We start from the raw sequence: 8,202 nt of genomic DNA on the forward strand, positions 1-8,202 counted from the left end.
TTGAAGGGATGGAGAAACCAGGAAACTACAGACCTCAGTTTAATATCAATTGTGGAGAAGTTACTGGAATTTCAGGAGTGAGCTCTTGGGAACAGTATGAGCTGAACCTTCTAAGACTTTTAGCAAAAATAAAAGCACACTCAATTGGGGGTAACCTTGTGCCATGGGTTGGTAATTTGTTGGAGTGTTTCCTACATTAATACATTGACTACTTTTCAAAAGTACCTCATTGGCTGTGAAGCACTTTGGGACATCCTGAGTTTGTGAAAGGCACTATAAGTGCAATTTCCTTCTATCTTTGATCACCCTTCATCCTAACTCTTCTGATCTGGCAAGATCGCTGGTGGAAATGAGGCTGGTCATTATCCCATTGCTATTTATGGGATCTGGCTATGTGCAAATTTGCTGCCACATTTCCTATATTCCAACAATGACTACACATCAAAAAGTACTTCATTGGTTGTAAAGCACTTTGGGACGTCCTAAGGTTGAGAAGTCCGATATAAATGCATGCCTTCTCCCTTAAAACAGAGACGGTTAAGGGGGGTTTTAATAGAGGCGTTCAAAATTATGAAGGGTTTTGATGGAGAAACTTTCCACTGGCAGCAGAGTCGGTAATCAGAGAACACAGATTTAAGATGATTGGCAAAAGAACCAAAAAGGGTAGATGTTTTTTTTAACGCAGCGAGTTATGATCTGGAATGCACTGCCTGAAAGCATGGTGGAGCAGATTCAATAGTAACTTTCAAAAGGGAATTGGATAAATACTTCAAAAGGAAAAAAGTTGCAGGGCTCTGGAGAAAAAGGGGTGGGACTAAATGGATAGCCCTTTCCAATTCCAGCGCACACACATTGGGCCGAATGGCTTCCTTCTGTGCTGTATGATTCTAAAATGAGCAGTAACCGGAATGCGTGCAATGCTACTCACTGGGTCAAGAGAGCACGATGTTCTGTTCTTTAGCAGCAGCATCATCTCTCAGCAATTTTTTAAAAGAAGTTATTTTTAAATGAGCACAAATAACAGTTATTCCACACAGGCCGGTCGGTGTACAGTACTAGATTAAAACAGCAGCTGTACAAGTCGCAACACCCTGTCTACATATCAGAACTGCAGGAATGTCAGCATGTTCTGCCAGGTCTAGTACTAAAAATACTTCAGATGCCAGATGTTTATAAAGGTGCACCATCTTACCAACATTGCCTAACAGCTATTGTACATTTGTAATCATCAGCTCCTCTCCTGGTATAGAAAGAGGCACACTGTAAATTCCTTGAGTATGAATTGCTCAATACAAGCCTGTAAAGTGACCAGAGATTGGGAGATGGAGTATTTGAGTAATTTTCAGAGATTTGGAATTGGGTTACTCACAGGTGGAGGGTGGACTAGACACTTATTAAAAATGCTTTTTTAGTGAAAAACCCATTTTTAGCTTAATAAAACTGCACCAGGTTACCACTCAAATACATCAATGAATATTTTTATTGCAAAATAAAATTATCCTCTTGAGCTGCAAAATTGTGCTGATTCATGGCAGATTTTACATTGATTATGCATTTTAGCAGAAACTTGGCATAAAATGTGCCAGTGCAATTTGTGTCCCAATGCCAATTGCACCCAAAGCATAAACTGCAGGCTTGTGTGTAGTGGAATCCTGTCTATTTTCTACTGCCATGGATGTGGTCAACCATACCTTTTATGGAAATGGAGACTTCCCATTCCATGCTTGCCTGAAGTATTTCCTTAGTTCTGTAGAAGGGAGATTTGGGTTGACTGAAATGTGCACTTTAGGATCCACTATTCCTTGCTTCAGATCTGCTGTTGGGAAGCCAAAAGAAACAAGAACCTCCAGGACTTGGAAAGCCCATTATGGTGTATCTGTGGAGGACTACAGGTCATTACACGTACATACAATTAAACGAAAACTGCAATTAGCAAAATAAACTCTGCACGTCACATACCATCCCGACTTGGAAATATATTACCATTCCTTCATCGTCACTGGGTCAAAATCCTGGAGCTCCCTTCCTAACAGCACTGTGGGAGCACCTTCACCACATGGACTGCAGTAGTTCAAGAAGGCGGCTCACCACCACCTTCTCTAGGGCAATTAGGGATGGGCAATAAATGCCGGCCTTGCCAGCGCTGCCCACATCCCATGAATGAATTTTTAAAAACTCTCATAAATCTGTTGTCAATAGGAAATGAACTGCCCCTCAGTGGTCCAGATAATATCTTTCTCTACATCTCTAATGTTGCTGTCCACATTCTTTATCCATACTTGCATGCTCTCTCCAATACTCTCCACTCACTCACTCACTCCACCTTATTCTTTTCTCTCTCCACCATCACTCTGTCCAAGCAATTTACATTCATTCTCAGAATGGCCTCTTCCTTTGCTGTACCTACAATGATACTTGCTCCCATTTTTTTCTCTCAACTCTGATATGGAAAAATAGAACACCCGTATAGGCTGAATGGTCTGTTTCTGTGCTGTTGCATTCAATCATTCAATGGTCTCACTTTCTCCACACTCTCCACACACCTTATTCTCTCTATCTCTATGCATCCTATTTATCCTCTCTATTTCTATACAATATCACTCTTGCTACCAATTTTCTCTGTTCAATCTTTATCCACATTCTCTCTTCTATCCAGTCACTTTATCCACTCTCCATTCTATCCACTCTTTCTAGCCCCATTATCCATTCTTTATCTACTTTCCATACACTATCCACTATCCACCCTCTCTATTAACTCTTTATTTATTTACTCACTATCCATTCACTCTATCGACTCTTTTTCTGTACACGCTTCATTATCCACTCTTTCTATCCACTTTCTCTATCCACTTGGGTATAGAGGATATAATTTCAATGTTTGCAGATGATATGAAACTCAGAAATGTAATAAACAATATAGAGGATAGTAACAGACTTCAAGAGGACACAGAATGGTGAAATGGGCAGACACATGGCAGATGAAACTTAACAGAAGTGTGAAGTGATGCATTTTGGTAGGAAGAATGAGGAGAGGCAATATAAACAAAATGGTACAATTTTAAAGGGGGTGCAGGAACAGAGAGAGACCTGGGGGGTGCATGTACACACAGTCACACACAGAGTCACAAATCTTTGAAGGTGGCAAGACAAGTTGAGAAGGCTGTTAAAAAAGCATATGAGCTTTATTAATAAAGGCATAGAGTACAAAAGCAAGGAAGTTTTGTAAATCTTTTATCAAACACTGGTTAGGCCTCAGCTGGAGTATTGTGTTCAATTCTGGGCAATTGTGTTCAATTTAGGAAGACTGTCAAGGCCTTGGAGAGGGTGCAGAAGAAATTTGTTGGAACGGTGCCAGGGATGAGGGACTTCAGTTATGTGGAGAGACCGGAGAAGCTGAGATTATTCTCTGAACAGAGAAGGTTAAGGGGTGATTGGATAGAGGTGTTAAATGATTTTGATAGTGTAAATAAGGAGAAACTGTTTCCAGAGGCAGAAGGGTCGGTAACCGGAGGAGACAGTGGTGTCCTGCAGGGATTTGGTGTTGGGGCCTCAACTATTCACTGTATTTATGATTTAGATGACAGGATAGGGAGCCACATATTCAAGTTTGCCAATGACACAAAGATAGACAGCATTGTAAGCAGTGTAGATGGAAGCATAAAATTATGAAGTATCATCAAAATTTTCAAGCTATTAAGGGGATATATTTTTGATGTATATTAATAACCTGGACCTGTATAGAGGGTATAATTTCAAAGTTTGCAGATACCACAAAATTCGGAAATGTAAACAATGTGGAACATTGTTACAGACTTCAGAAGGACATAGACAGACTGGTGAAATGGGCAGACACATGGCAGATGAAATTTAACACAGAGAAGTGTGAAGTGTTGCATTTTGGTAGGAAGAATGAAGGGAGGCAATATAAACTAAATGGTACAATTTTAAAGGGGGTGCAAGAACAGAGAGAACAGGGGGTGCACATACACAAATCTTTGAAGGTGGCAGGACAAGTTGAGAAGGCTGTTAAAACCTAGGATTCATTTTTTTTTTATTAATAGGGGCTTAGAGTATAAAAGCAAGGAAGTTATGCTAAAACTTTTATAAAGCACTGGTTAGGCCTCAGCTGGAGTATGGTGTTCAATTCTGGGCACCACACGTAGGATGGATGTCAAGGCCTTAGAGAGAGTACAGAAGAGATTTATTAGAATGATGCCGAGCCGAGCGGAGGGAGCGTCCGATAAAAGGCGGGATTTCAGAGCGCTGAGAGGAGCCGAGCCAAGCGGAGGGAGCGTCCGATAAAAGGCGGGATTTCAGAGCGCTGAGAACAGCTGAGAGGAGCGGAGCCGAGCGGAGGGAGCGTCCGATAAAAGGCGGGATTTCAGAGCGCTGAGAGGAGCCGAGCCGAGCGGAGGGAGCGTCCGATAAAAGGCGGGATTTCAGAGCGCTGAGAACAGCTGAGAGGAGCCGAGCCGAGCGAAGGGAGCGTCCGATAAAAGGCGGGATTTCAGAGCGCTGAGAACAGCTGAGAGGAGCCGAGCCGAGCGGAGGGAGCGTCCGATAAAAGGCGGGATTTCAGAGCGCTGAGAACAGCTGAGAGGAGCCGAGCCGAGCGGAGGGAGCGTCCGATAAAAGGCGGGATTTCAGAGCGCTGAGAACAGCTGAGAGGAGCCGAGCCGAGCGGAGCTGCGACCGAGTTCGAAGTGACGTCAGGAATCAGATCGGGACGCGACACAGGGGAGGCACCTGATTGGTGAGTAGGTTCAGGTGAGTATTTCTCCTTATCTACAGTAACTGAAGTAAAAGGAAAGGGAAGGTCTGCAGGTCTTATAGGAAGTAGCGTTTATTTTTTAGTGAATCAAGGTCCCTAGTGTAGTTAACATTCTCTAAATTGAGAACAATTTAAAGGAGTAAACTCCTTAAAGGGAGTGGTAAGTAGTTTTTCTTTCCTTTTTTTTTCTCTTGACATTGTAGTTGTTCTTAAGCTAATTTAAGGGTTAAGTCATGGCAGGAGATCCCAGCGCCGTGTCATGTTCCTCTTGTGGGATGTGGGAATTCAGGGCTCCTTCCTGTATCCCTGATTCCTTCACCTGCGGGAAGTGTGTCCAGCTGCAGCTATTGTTTGACCGCTTGACGGCTCTGGAGCTGCGGATGGACTCACTTTGGAGCATCCGCGATGCTGAGAAAGTCGTGGATAGCACGTTCAGTGAGTTGGTCACACCGCAGATAAAAATTACTGAGGGAGATAGTGAATGGGTGACCAACAGACAGAGGAAGAGTAGGAAGGCAGTGCAGGGGTCCCCTGCGGTCATCTCCCTCCAAAACAGGTATCCCGTTTTGGATACTGTTGGGGGAGATGGCTCACCAGGGGAAGGTGGCAGTGGCCAGGTTCATGGCACCGTGGCTGGCTCTGCTGCACAGGAGGGCAGGAAAAAGAGTGGCAGAGCTATAGTGATAGGGGACTCGATTGTAAGGGGAATAGACAGGCGTTTCTGCGGACGCAACCGAGACTCCAGGATGGTATGTTGCCTCCCTGGTGCAAGGGTCAAGGATGTCTCGGAGCGGCTGCAGGACATTCTGGAGGGGGAGGGTGAACAGCCAGTTGTCGTGGTGCATATAGGCACCAACGATATAGGTAAAAAACAGGATGAGGTCCTACAAGCTGAATTTAGTGAGTTAGGAGTTAAACTAAAGAGTAGGACCTCAAAGGTAGTAATCTCAGGATTGCTACCAGTGCCACGGGCTAGTCAGAGTAGGAATGACAGGATAGCTAAGATGAATACGTGGCTTGAGAGATGGTGCAAGCTGGAGGGATTCAAATTCCTGGGCCATTGGAACCGGTTCTGGGGGAGGTGGGACCAGTACAAATTGGACGGTCTGCATCTGGGCAGGACTGGAACCAATGTCCTAGGGGGAGTGTTTGCCAGTGCTGTTGGGGAGGGTTTAAACTAATGTGGCAGGGGGATGGGAACCGATGCAGGAAGTCAGTGGGAAATAAAGTGGTGACAGAAACAAAACGTAGTAAGGGAGAGTGTACAGAACATGACCGGACAGATGGTCTGAGAAAGCAGGGCAAAGACCAAGGGAAGTCTAGATTAAACTGCATTTATTTCAATGCAAGAAGTCTGATGGGCAAGGCAGATGAACTCAGGGCATGGATGGGTACATGGGACTGGGATGTTATAGCTATTACTGAAACATGGCTAAGGGAGGGGCAGGACTGGCAGCTGAATGTTCCAGGGTACAGATGCTATAGGAAAGATAGAGCAGGAGGTAAGAGAGGAGGGGGAGTTGCGTTCTTGATTAGGGAGAACATCACGGCAGTAGTGAGAGGGGATATATCCGAGGGTTCGCCCACTGAGTCCATATGGGTAGAACTGAAAAATAAGAAGGGAGAGATCACTTTGATAGGATTGTACTACAGACCCCCAAATAGTCAACGGGAAATTGAGGAGCAAATATGTAAGGAGATTACAGACAGCTGCAAGAAAAATAGGGTGGTAATAGTAGGGGACTTTAACTTTCCCAACATTGACTGGGACAGCCATAGCATTAGGGGCTTGGATGGAGAGAAATTTGTTGAGTGTATTCAGGAGGAATTTCTCATTCAGTATGTGGATGGCCCGACTAGAGAGGGGGCAAAACTTGACCTCCTCTTGGGAAATAAGGAAGGGCAGGTGACAGAAGTGTTAGTGAGGGATCACTTTGGGACCAGTGATCATAATTCCATTAGTTTTAAGATAGCTATGGAGAAGGATAGGTCTGGCCCAAAAGTTAAAATTCTAAATTGGGGAAAGGCCAATTTTGATGGTATTAGACAGGAACTTTCAGAAGTTGATTGGGAGAGTCTGTTGGCAGGCAAAGGGACGTCTGGTAAGTGGGAGGCTTTCAAAAGTGTGTTAACCAGGGTTCAGGGTAAGCACATTCCTTATAAAGTGAAGGGCAAGGCTGGTAGAAGTAGGGAACCTTGGATGACTCGGGAGATTGAGGCACTCGTCAAAAAGAAGAAGGAGGCATATGACATGCATAGGCAGCTGGGATCAAGTGGATCCCTTGAAGAGTATAGAGATTGCCGGAGTAGAGTTAAGAGAGAAATCAGGAGGGCAAAAAGGGGATATGAGATTGCTTTGGCAGATCAGGCAAAGGTGAATCCAAAGAGCTTCTACAAATACATAAAGGGCAAAAGGGTAACTAGGGAGAGAGTAGGGCCTCTTAAGGATCAACAAGGTCATCTATGTGCGGAACCACAAGAGATGGGTGAGATCCTGAACGAATATTTCACATCGGTATTTACGGTTGAGAAAGGCATGGATGTTAGGGAACTTGGGGAAATAAATAGTGATGTCTTGAGGAGTGTACATATTACAGAGAGGGAGGTGCTGGAAGTCTTAACGCGCATCAAGGTAGATAAATCTCCGGGACCTGATGAAATGTATCCCAGGACGTTAAGGGAGGTTAGGGAGGAAATTGCGGGTCCCCTAGCAGAGATATTTGAATCATCCACCGCTACAGGTGAGGTGCCTGAAGATTGGAGGGTAGCAAATGTTGTGCCTTTGTTTAAGAAGGGCGGCAGGGAAAAGCCTGGGAACTACAGACCAGTGAGCCTGACATCTGTAGTGGGTAAGTTATTAGAGGGTATTCTGAGGGACAGGATCTACAGGCATTTGGAGAGGCAGGGACTAATTAGGAACAGTCAGCATGGTTTTGTGAGAGGAAAATCATGTCTCACGAATTTGATTGAGTTTTTTGAAGGGGTAACCAAGAAGATAGATGAGGGCTGTGCAGTAGACGTGGTCTACCTGGACTTCAGCAAAGCATTTGACAAGGTACCGCATGGTAGGTTGTTACATAAGGTTAAATCTCATGGGATCCAAGGTGAGGTAGCCAATTGGATACAAAATTGGCTTGACGACAGAAGACAGAGGGTGGTTGTCGAGGGTTGTTTTTCAAACTGGATGCCTGTGTCCAGCGGTGTGCCTCAGGGATCGGTGCTGGGTCCGCTGTTATTTGTTATTTATATTAATGATTTGGATGAGAATTTAGGAGGCATGGTTAGTAAGTTTGCAGATGACACCAAGATTGGTGGCATTGTGGACAGTGAAGAAGGTTATCTAGGATTGCAACAGGATCTTGATAAATTGGGCCAGTGGGCCGATGAATGGCAGATGGAGTTTAATTTAGATAAATGTGAGGTGATGCATT

Source organism: Heptranchias perlo, chromosome 5 (assembly GCF_035084215.1).
Source record: "Heptranchias perlo isolate sHepPer1 chromosome 5, sHepPer1.hap1, whole genome shotgun sequence".
NCBI classification, from domain to species: Eukaryota; Metazoa; Chordata; class Chondrichthyes; order Hexanchiformes; family Hexanchidae; genus Heptranchias; species Heptranchias perlo.